Here is a 14757-nt window from a genome sequence, read left to right on the forward strand (position 1 = left end):
AACCAACTGTCAGCTGAAGAGCTTATTAGTTGGAGATATAACTGATGTTTGTGAGAATTGTGGTAATTAAGTTACTCGCATTGTTTGGAAATCTTTAAAATATTAATCAGCCTATGAGTTAATCAAGTTAATGCATGTCAGCTAAATGGATCAGCTGATGAACAAGTGCTGATGAGTATCAGGTATAGTGATGACTATTCAGTAATACTTAATTGAAATGCAGAATTTAAAGTCACACAAAGTTTAGCATGGTTCGGAGAAAATCGTCTCGAGACCTTAAAATTACTAGTGAACTTAACACCTCTGCCTCAATCGTCTCTTTCGATATGCAGGAGCTTTCTGAGAGTTAGAGCGCCGTGGTTTATATGGGGCTCTTCCCAGTAGATCCGGCATAGTTGATTGGTATTCTTTCCCTTGTCTTTTGTATCTTTTAAAGGTTCAGATGTGCACTGTTTTTTTATTATTGACAAATTAATTCCTTTTTTAGATCCTAACTCTCAAGATTCTACAAATTTTATATCTGATGACTCATTTTTTTTTTTTTTTTCAAATTTCGAAGACCAACCAAATTCTCAATTTTATCAAACCCAATTTTCTCAAAATCTAAATAGATCTCTGGGTACCCTTAGACCTATACATATTAAATGTTTTCAGATTGGTATATATAGACCCATGGGCGAATTTGATCGTGGATTGGTGATTTGTTTAACTCTCTCTCTCTCTCACACACACACATATATAATGGTTGGTTCGATTCGGTTCCCGACCAATGAAAATTAAAGAAATCGATACTTAATCTGTTCTTGCCTATGAAAATTGAATCGAAAATTGATGTCTATTATTTCAAATCAAATGGAACCCAAAATAATCGGGTCAATCGTTTTTTTCAATTCAATTCAATTTTTACACACCCTTAATGTGAGAAATGTGGATAGTGTAATAAAAAGGAGAGCGTCGGAGCGCATAAAAGTTTTTCTCTATGTAATCATGATTCAATTACTTAATTAATTAATCAATTAAGGTGTAAGCCAAAATATATATTCACACCAAGCCACAAATAATTCATATTTAAAGATTTTCATATATATATATATAGATTCGAATCATTGAAATTAAGGAGCACGTAATTGACAAAATGCAAGTTTACTGTCGAAGACGAATCTCGGCAAAATATACAAATCACATGATATAAAATGATTGAGGATACATCTTGGCCCGACTTCTGACAAATATAAGCTGGTTGTCATGTTTTAAAGTGAATTAATTTCAAGGAAAGTGGAATATGGAATATATTTTGACACATTATTATCTGGGTGATCTATATGTTTCAAAAAGATCACTTAATGGGAATCCTTGAAATTTATAACAGTTGTCCGCTGCGGATTGGGTGTATATACTCTCTAAGAAAGTTTGCAAGATCGTAATTCAAAATTGATATATCGAATTCATTAATCAAAATGACATTGTTTCGAAAATTAAATTGTCATCATCCGTCTAACATTAATTAAATATGAGTTGATTGATGTGATTTATAGCGCTTTAATCACCCTCTATCTAAAGTGTTGTAACAAATGATATCGGAGTCAGGAGTCAGCCGCATGCTCTAGTACACCTGGGACGTTATGCTTTAATGGAAAGTAAAATAAAAAACTAAAAGAAAACAAGTAAACATATGTTCCCCCTCCAACGTATCGGAGTCAGCCGCATGCTCTAGTACACCCGGGACGTTATGTTTTAATGGAAAGTAAAATAAAAAACTAAAAGAAAACAAGTAAATATACTATATGTTTCCCCCCTCCAACGAAGCGCTAGTTTTTAAGTCACCAACTCGATTAAAGAAGCCTTAACCAAATTTCAACTTGAGTTTCACCTATTTCATCACTCATATCATCTTATTTTCTCTTGTCGTAGCTGATGATCCTACTCTTGAGCATTTAACACACATTACACGTGTGGATCTCCCATCCACACTTGCTTGAAGAACCGACTTCTACTTCCTCTTCATCTTGCAAGCCAGTTAGAAATTCTTGCATAATAGCATCCTCATCTTGCAGGTTAGTCAATTTTTTTTTGCATAATTAATGTCATTCTCATCCTGTAGGTTAGAAAGAAATTCCTGCATAATAATCGGTTGTTATATGTTATAGTACTAATTTGTACAAATCACATATTATTTTATAGCCAATTATATAACTCCAAATCAGTTGGAGAAGTACTATATAAGTTTGAGATGAGAATGGACAATTAGCGGACATTTATATTATGCATTATTCATAGTTACTCTGTAAATTCGAGTTTTAATGAGACGAATAACCATGTTTGTATCATCTTATATTTGATTAATTCGATATTTTATATACTAAAATTAGTTTGGATAAAAATAACAGGTACTAGTATATATATTGGTTTTGGATGAGAACATTAAATGATATGCTTACGTAAACTTTTATTCAATTTTTGATCTTTGATTATTTATTCTATTTATTTACTAATGTGCATTTTGTAATGTTCGAGTTGTTATTACAAAATATATCCAATTATTATAACAAATAATATTTAAACGAATTCGGGCAATTAGTAAGTATTTTATACGTACTTGAGAGTAATAAAATTACTTTTTAATGAATAGTTGAGTCGTACTAGCCTCATTATTTTAGTTTATTATCGTACTCTACTATAACCAACGATTCTAGATGGCTAGCCTCTTATATAAAAATGAAGTTATTTTTGTAATTTGAAATTATAAATTAGAATGTAAATTGATTTTTCATCAAAATTCAACGGATTATATGCTAATTAATAGTATATAAATGGAGTAAATAAAAAATCTTGCCACATCCATTATATCACATAATATATATATGTATATACATAGGGGTGGGCAAGAATATATATATATATATATATATATATATATATATATATATATATATATATATATATAGGGTGTGGTTATAATGAGAACCACACTTATCGTGAGAACATAAGAACCATTAAAATCAATGCATCTGCTATATAAATTAATGCATTCGCTATTAAATTTAATGCATCCGAAAATAATAAAAATTTTGCTTCCTTCAGGATTCGACCCCAGGATCTGCATTCATCCACCAAGATGATGCATCCACCGTTGTAACACCCCGTACTTTTCCTATGATGTGAGATAGTGTCTTAACACTAATGAGAGAACTGAGATGTCGAGATGCGAGATTACTTTTTTTTTTATGATTAGATAAGGCAGATTGTCTTTTAAATAGAGATACGAGTGACTAAACCGAGGATAGAGTTAGAATGATGAGATTCGAGAAATGAGCTGAGATAGAGATGCTGATTAAATTGAGCTGAGATTTTAATTTTATTTCCGATTACCGGGAATAGATTTACCAGATACTGAGTTATCAGAGTTTGACTGACCTATTAAAGAGAATAGGTATAATGAGTCTGACCTAGAGTCAAGAAAGAAAGAGCGAGAACCCTGATGGAAAGAGTCGGTTTGAGAGATGTCTAGTTTGTTTGTTTGCCGACTGCTTTGATGTGACATTATGTGAAATTACGTGACTGATCGATTATGTGATTTTCGTGATGTGTGTCACTGTGACCGAGTTATTATGATTTTTTATTCGAGACCTTAGCATTTGGAATTTTGTTTGAGTTTCCAAAGCAAGTATGGGTTATTTTTATCGAGAAATCGAATGACGCCGGTTTATGAAAATTTTTCCGGGAATAATATTTTTAAATTATTTTTCCTACGAAGAGGAATATTACAATTGAGTGAGTGCACTAATAATAGTGCTATGATCATTATTTTGGTCACATGAATAATTATACTATGGTATTTTATTAATGAGTGACTTTACCATAGTTTTGTGATTTTTATTTAATCACCCTTCACACTTTATTTAATTTTCCCATACTATATGTTATATGCTTAAATGACTAAGTATGGAATTAAGAGAGTAGAGATTGAGAGTATAGAGGATGAGAGAGTGGAGATGAGAGTGTAGAGATTAGAGAGAGATTAGAGAGAGAGAGAGAAAAGATTAGAGAGAGAAGAGAAAAGATTAGAGAGAGAAGATCATTAATTATCAAATATTGCATAAGATATGCAAGATCAAAATAAATCTAGCAAAATCCAAACCTCTCTCTCCCTCACTAAATTTTCGGCCATCACCCCTCTCTCCCTCACTAAAAATTTCACCCAACACATACATACACTCATCATCTTCCTCACCTCACATATCCACCATTTTCCTCCATTAGAGCAACCTTCGAAGCTTCCAAAAAAATACTACTAAACACCTCACATCACTCTAAACTTTCCCTAAACACTATCTACCTTCAATTGATCAAGAAAATCCTTGAAGAAGAAGCTCCAAAGTAGAGTGAGAAAGTGAGAAAATTTTGGTAAGAACTTGGGTAAGTAACCATGTCTTTCTTAAAATCTTGTTTGAGAGATGATTGTGTAAGTGTATTCTTGAAGGATGAGCAAGAAAATCACCCCTCCCTTTTCTTCTTCAAATTTTCGAAAAATAGGGTCTCCACCCTTTCAAAAATTTTTCTTTTTCTTTTCTTGTTTGGAGGTGAAAAATGAGAGTTATGTGATGTATATTGATGTTTGATATAAGTTGTGAAATATGTGTCATGAGATGTGAAATCTTTGATGGAAGTTAGTTTACCCTAAAATGGTAACTTTTGAGTTAATGAGTTAATTGATGAATTGATGATATAAATGAGTCTATGAGGTGTAGATGATAATGATTGATGGATTAATTTAAGTATATGATGTCAATTGGAGTTTTGATGAGAGTTAGTTTGTTAAAATTTAGGGTTATGTGTATATATGCCCTTATTTGTCAATTGATGGTTTTGATGTGAGAATAATTGGTTAAAAATGAAGGATCTTGGAGTAGATTAAAGATTGGTTTGTGTTTGTAAAAATTTCAAAGAGTTAGTTAGTAAAAATTAGGACTTTTTAGTCTATGTGTTGTTTAAATGTTTTTGCTTGGAATATATGTTTTTAAGCATGATTGTAGTGTCTTTGTATTTTTTTTTGATTAAGTCTATTGTAGGCTAAATAAAATTTTGGCTAAGTTTAGTTTGTATGATTTTTTGAGTTTTATATGATGTGAGTTTGATGCTTGATAAAATGAGATTTATTTGCTCTATGATCATTATGAGAATTTTTATCCATGTTTTGCTAAGAGTTTTATGTTGATACATGGATTTTCATAAAAATGTAATAACTATAGTTTTTATGATAAAAAGAGAGTAAATATGAGAATAATGAGATATATGATGAAAATGATCATATTTGAGTATTTGAGAAATTTCGAGCATGAAATTGAGAAGGAATTTGTTAGATATGTTCGTTGATGTGTTTTCTATGAGATTTGAGTGGATGACGAAAGAAAAGAGTCGAGATTGAGTATTACGAGTATTTTGATGTTTTTGAATGTTTTTAAGTGCTTTAAGTGCTTAAAATGAGTTTTGGTGTATTTGCTTTGTTTAATTGTTGAGTTGAGCATGTTTACTTGTGTGTATGTTTCGGAGTCGTTTTTCACGACCCACTGACCTACTGTTTTCGAGGGGTTCTTGATACCCAAACACTCTGAAAATTTTATGGTAGGTATATTTGAGAGTCTTGAGCACACCGGTAAAATTTCAAGTCATTTGGACTTCGTTTGCTATTTTTATAAAATGTAAAACTAAAACTGCTACATTCTGCCGAATTGTTCGGTGAGTAGCCAATAGAGTCATCGTTTCCAGTAGCTTTCCTTAGCATTCTGGAACCCAAATTTTTATGGTTGAGACCTTAGTGTCTTAGCTAAGTACCCACAAAATTTCAGACCGTTTTGACAACGTTTACTATTTTTCAAAAATCAAACTTTTCGGTTGCCAAAAACTGCCGAATATGGTAGACTGTAGTAAAACAGTCATATCTCCTAAAATACTTGGAGTTTTTGATCCTACTTTTTTTTAAATGAAACTAGACTCGAAGAGGTTTCTTTTGGTATGAGTTACGACCCCAGGAGAGGTCTGTACAGAGTCTGGTGAGGTTTTAAAGTTGAGTCAGTGCAGTGTAAAGCTTGTTTTCGACTTGTCTATGTGTGTTTTTAATATGCCTAAGTGTTTATACTTGTTTATGTGCTTGTTTGCTATAAGTTTGAGTCGAGTTGAGAGTTAAGTCGATATTTGGACGTGTGAATCCTTAGAAGCCGAGTATACCTAGGGATTGAGTTTTAACGGGTAAATAGATGTTGAGTGAGAAGTTAGAGTAAAGAAGAGATTGGATTTAGAATTTGAGTTTCTGACTAAGGTTTGTTTTATCACATGAACCTTCGATGACGATGACGATGTGATGATGACATATGAAGGCCCGAGCGAGACGAAGCAGTAAGTTGCCTGATTTCTTTCCAGATTAAGCGAAGGACTTCAGGTGGGCAATATTTTGAGTATACAAATATTATCCGAGCTTTCTAAAATGATTTAATGATATAATGATGTTATGAGATTAACAAATGTTTTGAGATAAATGATATTTGAGAACTGTTTGACTTGCCAATTTTTTGATGTTGAGCTTGTGTGTTACCCTCTACTGATGAGACGAGTTCGGTCCTGCCACAAGCGGGATTTTGTGCACAGAGGTGACTGTGAGCCGTCTTCGGGTCGGCCGGTCACGGTACTTGAGAGGGAGGCCTACTTCTCAGTACCTTTGATGATGATGAATTGTAGATGTGGTACATGCATGTTTAGATCTTTGACAGCTGTCATTCGTTTACTTATGATGTCATAATTATGAAAACTGCATGCACAGATTCTTTTAATGCTAATTTATTTCTGTGTGTTGCTGAGATGTGGCAAGTTTCAAACCTATAGCTCTAAGAGCATCTTTCTTGTTTTTCGGCATTTGCCCACTGAGTATTATGTACTCACGCCCTGCATGTATTTCTAAATGTGCAGGCTAAGCTGGGAGTGAGATTGGACTGGTGCTGATGGGGGAGAGTTTCAAATGATGTAAATTAAATTACTATTTTGCCTCGATGATAATAGAGTCTGATGTTTGAATTACTTAGTTTCTTTTGAGATCAAGCAATACACTCACGGTTATGTGTCTTCATACATATAATCGGTTCGCCTTTTGCTGCGATACTCTGCAAATTATGCTTCCTTATGAAAAATGAACTATACGCGTTTTGTTTTTGTTCGTGAAATTCCTAACAATTAAAAAGTTATGACAATGTTGACGATTTTACCCTTGGGCTAATTTTATAAGATTTTCCTTAGCATGTTTTGACGTGAGCTTCCGCATGACGTTCACCTAGTTCTTCTTATCTTTTATTCTTTAAAAATAGTCGTATCGATACTCGTACCCCACTATTACTAGTGTCGGGTCTGCGGGCTGCGACAGGGTGGTATCAGAGCAGGTCATCTGCTCTGAGTCTATTGCTTGACTGAGTTGAACCTTTGATTACTGGTATCTTTTAACTTGAGTACTAGTCTAATTTGAATTCTTAGGCTAGTTTGAGAGAGTCTTGATTGCTTCTACTCTTTTAAAATTGAGTATTAGTCTAATTTGGATTCTTAGACTAATTTGAGAAGTTAGTTTGAAACGAAACCCCAGCACCCCATCTCCTCCGGCTTAAACGAGGTAAGAAGTTGATGTTGTTTCTTGTCGCTTTCTTGATTGAAAGTTGAGTTGTTTCACTAATGAGTTATGAATTGTTTTGATGACGGAATTGTTTGAGAGGATGGAATCTGATATGAGGCAGTTGATGTGGAATATGAGGAGAAATGTTGAGGCTAGTATAGCTGATGCCCCACCATATCAAACGAGGACGAGTATGTTGTTGATTGAGATGTACCAAGTAAGTTTCGTATCCATTTTCTAATGAACGGGATATTTTACAGGATGCAGAGTCAAGAGGAGGCATCGATACAGAGACGATACAGCGAGGCGATGCGCCGATGGTTCAGGACTACTGGACTGCGAGAGGGCGATACTCTTGGGGAGTTTCTAGCGTACTATCACCGACGATGGTTGGAGGCTAGTGCCCATGGGATAGACGAGGCTGAGGCTATTACTCACCTGATTCCACAGCTGCCACTCGGATGGCAAGACTGGGCGGCTTCGCTGGTGCCGCAGTATATCAGGAGGACTGAGTTTGGGCGGTTTGTGAGCGCAGATTTCCGTGGTTTCATCGCGACGTTGAGCCACCGCTATTTTGCTTTTGACGAGCCACCTCCACCGCCGTATGGACAGTTAGAGGGATCAGCCCAGGGAAGGGAGCTAGTTGTTGTGCCCCCATTTCCCGATGAGCCGTTTCCGATTGTACCTCCACCTCCGGTTGATCAGATGCCAGTTCTATCTGAGCCTGTTGTTTCCGAGCCGACTATCTTTGAGACATATTCTCCAGTGGTAGAGCATGACCCGTTTGCGTTTCTATCACTCACTCCTTTTCCCAGTGCCGAGTTACCGCCTTGGGATTGGACACCGGCGACGGCACCTTCGCCACTTCTACCTGTTGAGTCGGCACAGCCGATTGTTTCCACCGAGCCTGAGATGCAGTATGTCCCCTTCGATCCATATCCGAGGGTTGCCCCGCTACCTGAGCCTGGCACTTTAGCCTTTCAGACATACATGCATTCGATTTTATACCCACCGTCCCGAGACGCCCAGGAGGGAAGTTCTCGGCCCATACTTCTTGACAGTGATGAGGAGGACCCGGATGAGGAGACTCCAGAGATGACGGTCGGATACGGACGGACTCAGCCGTTGCAGCGTCACACTACAGCCGATGGAGCCGAGACATGGGTACCTGTACCCGAGGTGCCGGTTTTTGGACCGATGATGGACACTGACGTTGAGGACGAGCCGAGTGATGACAGCGTCTATCGACTGATTGACGAGTACGGGAGTCAGGAGGCAGAGCAGGACGAGGAGACGGAGCCAAGCGAGGACATGGATTATGACGAGGTGACGAGCAGGATTGCAGGAGATGACGACTGGTGATCGTGTTTTAGTAGACGCGCTTATATGTATAGATGCATAGTTTATATATATATATATATATATGTAGAGAGGCATAGTATAGTGTGTTTATGTAGATAGCATATATCTATAGGTGCTTAGTACCTATGATGCTTGTATAGCTAGAGCATCATTTTAGTATTAGGACCGTTGTATATAGGATCCTACTTTTGTAAAAGACCTCGAGAGAGAGGCAATTTTCCCTATATATATATATATATATACTGAGATGTTGATGATTAGTGAGTTTTACTTTCCTTATCAGAGCTTTGAGAATGATGATGCTGATGCATAGTGATAAACGAGAAATAGAGGTTGACGAGAATAATGATCGATGATAGACGAGAAATTGAGTAGACGAGAATTTTGAGAGTTTTAAGTTTTTCAAACGAGATATAGAAGCGAAGTGAGAAAAACAGAAATCGCTTGTTTGTTTTTTTTATGATGAACGGCTAGTTTCGAGGCCGATAGTTATATGTTTCTTTTCCTGTTTAGTATGCCTCCGAGAAGAAGGGGGAACAGAAGGAACATAGATCGAGAAGAAGAGGAGGAAGAGGAGCAGAGAGATCCCACGCCACCACCTCCCCCACAACAAGAAAGGAGGGCAGAGGAACTTTTTCTGCGACAAAATCCACCAACATTCAATGGATCAGGAGATCCCGCTGAAACCGAGGAGTGGATTCGAAGTATGGAGAGAATTTTTAGATTCCTTCGATGTAATGATGCTGAGCGACTTATGTGTATGTCGTATCAACTTAAGGGATCCGCAGATTTCTGGTGGGAAGCGAAGCAGAAGACGATGAACGGGGAGCAGATAGCAGCTCTTACCTGGGAGCAGTTCAAAGAAGCTCTTTGTGAGAAATACATACCCCGAAGCTATCGAAAGAAGAAAGAGATGGAGTTTGTAAATTTGAAGCAAGGGAGTAAGACGGTAGCTGAGTATGACCGACAGTTTTGCGATTTGGCCCGATATGCTCCATATCGAGTGGATACAGATGAAAAGATGTCAGAACTGTTTTGCTCCGGATTAAAGCAAGAGATACGAGTTGTTTTAGCGAGTCAGAGTGCGCTAACCTACGCTGAGGCTTTAAACCGAGCGCTAGACATGGAACTGGCAATGCAGCCAGAGAGACCGAGTCAAGGCTCGATTCCACAAACAAACCCGAATGTTCAATCGGGAAATCATCCTTTTGCTGGACGAAGCCAAAAGGGCAAGAGAAAATGGGATGACCGAAGTCAAGGTCCCAAGAAGCCGTGGCAGAGTCAGAATGCGCCACCGCAGTTTCAGAACAGAGATAAACGACCTTATGTTGGCCCAGCTGCCCCAGCAGCAGTTTTTCAAGGACCGCGAGGATTTCCGCCTTGCCCGAAGTGTAATAAACTCCATTTGGGAGAGTGTAAAATGGGACAGAATGCCTGTTACACCTGCGGAAAAGTTGGACACTACTCGAACCAGTGTCCGAATCGTCAGCAAAGTGGGAGCGGAGGACGACCGAACCAATTCAGGCCGCAACTCAAAGCAATGGATGGAATCTTACCGCTACCTCCGCCACAACGACAACAACAAGCCTATCGACAGCGTCAGTCAAAAAGGCAACCACCAGCCCCGCAGGCAAATCAACAGCATCACCAGAGGGTGTTTGCACTGGATCAGAAGGCACCAGAGAAGAATCAAAGAAATTTGACAGGTATAGGCGAGTTGAAAGGAGTGCCTATCGTAGTTTTGTTTGATACTGGAGCTTCGCATTCTTTTATCTCACATACTTGTGTCGATACCTTAGAATTGAAAGTAGAGCCTGCCCCACAATCTCTAAGAGTAACCACACCTATAGGCAGAACTACTACGGTTTCGCACGTATGCCCTAACTTAGAATTTAAGTTAGAATCGATTAAGCTCGAGGCTAGAAACCTGAGATTGATGCCTATGTGGCACTTGGATATAATTTTGGGAATGGATTGGTTAGAGGAGAATCATGCCAAGATACAATGCAAGGAGAGACGGATATCTTTTCAGCCACCTGGCCAAGAACCTACTTCCTTCATTGGCATTGAGGGAAAATGGAAGAAGACACCAATCATCTCGGCGTTGCAAGCAAGAAAGCTCTTGCGAAGGAAGGATACAACCGCGTACGTTGTATATCTGAACCAGAGAGACGAGTCCAAGGCAAACGTTGATGACGTGCCGATCGTGCGAGAGTACAAAGACGTTTTTCCTGAGACTTTACCAGGATTACCCCCAGATCGACAACTCGAGTTTACGATCGATTTAGAGCCTGGTGCAGCACCGACGTCGAAAGCACCATACAGAATGGCCCCTGCTGAGTTGCAAGAGTTGAAACTGCAACTTCAAGAACTTTTAGATATGGGCTTCATTCGACCTAGTGTTTCCCCGTGGGGAGCACCAGTTCTTTTCGTTAAAAAGAAGGATGGAAGTTTGAGGTTGTGTATCGATTATCGAGAGCTGAACAAAGTGACATTGAAGAATAAGTATCCGTTACCTCGAATCGATGATCTGTTCGATCAACTACAGGGAGCGACCACCTTTTCAAAGATTGACTTGAGAACGGGATACCATCAACTGAAGATACGATCGGAAGACGTTCCGAAGACGGCATTTCGTACAAGATACGGACACTATGAGTTTATAGTTATGCCTTTCGGTTTGACGAATGCTCCGGCAGTATTCATGGATCTCATGAATCGCGTTTTTCACGAATACTTAGACAAGTTTGTGTTAGTCTTCATAGACGATATCCTGATTTACTCGAAGAGTAAACGAGAACACGAAGAGCATTTGAGGATCGTGTTGGAGAGTTTACGAGCGGAAAAGCTGTATGCGAAGTTTAGCAAATGCGAGTTTTGGCTTAAAGAAATTAATTTTCTTGGTCATATCGTTTCCGCGAGAGGAATTGAGGTAGACCCAGCGAAAGTTCAAGCGGTACAGGAATGGAGATCGCCAACCACACCGCACGAGATTCACAGTTTTCTGGGATTAGCAGGATATTACCGACGTTTTATAGAGGGCTTTTCAAAAATTGCAAAGCCATTAACGCACCTGCTAAAGAAAGAAGTCAAATTTGTCTGGACGGACGAATGTGAGCGAAATTTTCAAGAGCTGAAGAAGAGGCTCACTATTGCCCCAGTTTTAGCTGTTCCGAAAGCGGACAAAGAGTATGCAGTGTACACTGATGCATCGAAGCATGGTCTAGGTTGTGTACTGATGCAAGAAGGAAAAGTTATAGCGTATGCTTCACGACAACTGCGACCGCACGAGGTGAATTATCCGACGCATGATTTAGAATTAGCAGCCGTAGTGCATGCTTTGAAGATCTGGAGACACCATCTCTATGGATCACGGTGTGAGATATACACTGATCATAAAAGTCTCAAATATTTCTTTGAGCAAAAAGATCTGAACATGCGACAACGAAGATGGTTAGAGTTGGTGAAGGACTACGATTGCGGGATAAATTATCATCCCGGAAAAGCTAACGTTGTAGCTGATGCTTTGAGCAGAAAGAATCAGGGAGAGTTAGGATTTCTCCTTACTCGAGAAGAGAACCTGATCAAGGAATTCAAGAAGATGAATTTGGAGGTAGTAATACCACCACAAACGACAGAGATAGTAATTTCTGCACTGAGCATTACACCTGACTTACGAACGAGAATAGTCACAGCTCAGAGAGAGGATGAGAAGATGGAAAAGTTACGAATGAAGATTCGAACTGAAAAAGTGGAGAATTATCAAGAGGCGGCAGATAATGCCATTTTGTTTGAGGGAAGACTGTGTGTGCCCGATAAAAAGGAGCTGAAGAATGAAATCATGAGTGAAGCTCATGACACCCCTTATACCGCACACCCAGGAAGTACGAAGATGTACCAAGACTTGAGAACGAAGTTTTGGTGGGAAGGAATGAAGCGTGAGATAGCGTCTTTCGTTGAAAGATGTCTAGCTTGTCAGCAAGTGAAAGCGTTACACCAACGACCCTATGGCAAGTTACAGCCATTGGAAATTCCCGAGTGGAAATGGAGTGATATAGCCATGGACTTTGTGACAGGACTGCCAAAGTCAAAAAGAGGAAATACCGCTATTTGGGTAGTTATCGATCGATTGACGAAGAGTGCACATTTTATACCGATTCAGATCACTTATGGATCTGACAAGTTAGCTCAGATTTATATCCGAGAGATAGTGCGATTGCATGGAGTACCGAAGACGATCACATCAGATCGAGACTCGAAGTTTACTTCACGATTTTGGATGAGCATGCAGAAAGAGTTGGGTACTAAATTAAATTTTAGTACAGCGTTTCATCCGCAAACAGACGGACAGTCCGAGAGGACTATTCAGGTTTTGGAGGACATGATCCGAACCGTAGTGCTTGATAGAGGAAGCCAATGGGAGCAAGTTTTACCCCTGATTGAATTTGCTTACAATAATAGTTTTCAGTCAACTATCAACATGGCCCCATACGAAGCCTTGTATGGAAGAAAGTGTAGATCTCCGCTTTATTGGGATGAAGTTGGAGAGAGAAAGGTACTTGGACCTGATGCGATAGAAGAGATGATCACTATTGTGAGACAGATTCGACAGAGAATAAAAGAGGCACAAGATCGTCAGAAATCTTATGCAGACACCAGAAGGACGGAGATTCATTTTGAAGAGGGAGACAAGGTTTTTCTAAAAGTTTCCCCATCTAGAGGAGTTCACCGTTTTGGAGTGAAAGGAAAACTTAAACCGAGGTATATAGGACCTTATGATGTATTAGAGAAGGTAGGCCCTGTAGCCTATAAACTAGCGTTGCCTCCGAGCTTCGCGAACGTCCATGACGTTTTCCATGTTTCTCAATTGAGAAAGTACGTGTTTGATCCAAAACACGTCATTCATCAAGAAGAAGTATCCCTGGAACCAGATTTGAGCTATGAAGAGAGACCTGATGCTATTCTGGACCGGAAGATCCAACAATTGAGGAACAAGTCGATTCCTTTGGTGAAGATCCAATGGAGACATCACGGTCATGAAGAATCAACATGGGAACTTGAAGAGAAGATGAAAGAGAAATATCCAGAGCTTTTTCCCGAAGGTGAATAACTCAAATTTCGGGACGAAATTTTTTTTAAGGGGGGTAGGATGTAACACCCCGTACTTTTCCTATGATGTGAGATAGTGTCTTAACACTAATGAGAGAACTGAGATGTCGAGATGCGAGATTACTTTTTTTTTTATGATTAGATAAGGCAGATTGTCTTTTAAATAGAGATACGAGTGACTAAACCGAGGATAGAGTTAGAATGATGAGATTCGAGAAATGAGCTGAGATAGAGATGCTGATTAAATTGAGCTGAGATTTTAATTTTATTTCCGATTACCGGGAATAGATTTACCAGATACTGAGTTATCAGAGTTTGACTGACCTATTAAAGAGAATAGGTATAATGAGTCTGACCTAGAGTCAAGAAAGAAAGAGCGAGAACCCTGATGGAAAGAGTCGGTTTGAGAGATGTCTAGTTTGTTTGTTTGCCGACTGCTTTGATGTGACATTATGTGAAATTACGTGACTGATCGATTATGTGATTTTCGTGATGTGTGTCACTGTGACCGAGTTATTATGATTTTTTATTCGAGACCTTAGCATTTGGAATTTTGTTTGAGTTTCCAAAGCAAGTATGGGTTATTTTTATCGAGAAATCGAATGACGCCGGTTTATGAAAATTTTTCCGGGAATAAT

At 38.6% G+C, this 14757-nt stretch overlaps 1 long non-coding RNA gene across 1 annotated transcript; it reads left to right on the forward strand.

Annotated features, from left to right (window-relative positions):
- Window positions 1–5161: 5161 nt before the first annotated feature.
- LOC130997254 (uncharacterized) lies at window positions 5162–7200 on the forward strand. The gene is made up of 2 exons (XR_009093024.1): window positions 5162–6436; window positions 6961–7200. It is a non-coding gene; the product is annotated as an uncharacterized LOC130997254 (long non-coding RNA).
- Window positions 7201–14757: the final 7557 nt, after the last annotated feature.

Source organism: Salvia miltiorrhiza, chromosome 8 (genome assembly GCF_028751815.1).
Source record: "Salvia miltiorrhiza cultivar Shanhuang (shh) chromosome 8, IMPLAD_Smil_shh, whole genome shotgun sequence".
Classification (NCBI taxonomy): domain Eukaryota; kingdom Viridiplantae; phylum Streptophyta; class Magnoliopsida; order Lamiales; family Lamiaceae; genus Salvia; species Salvia miltiorrhiza.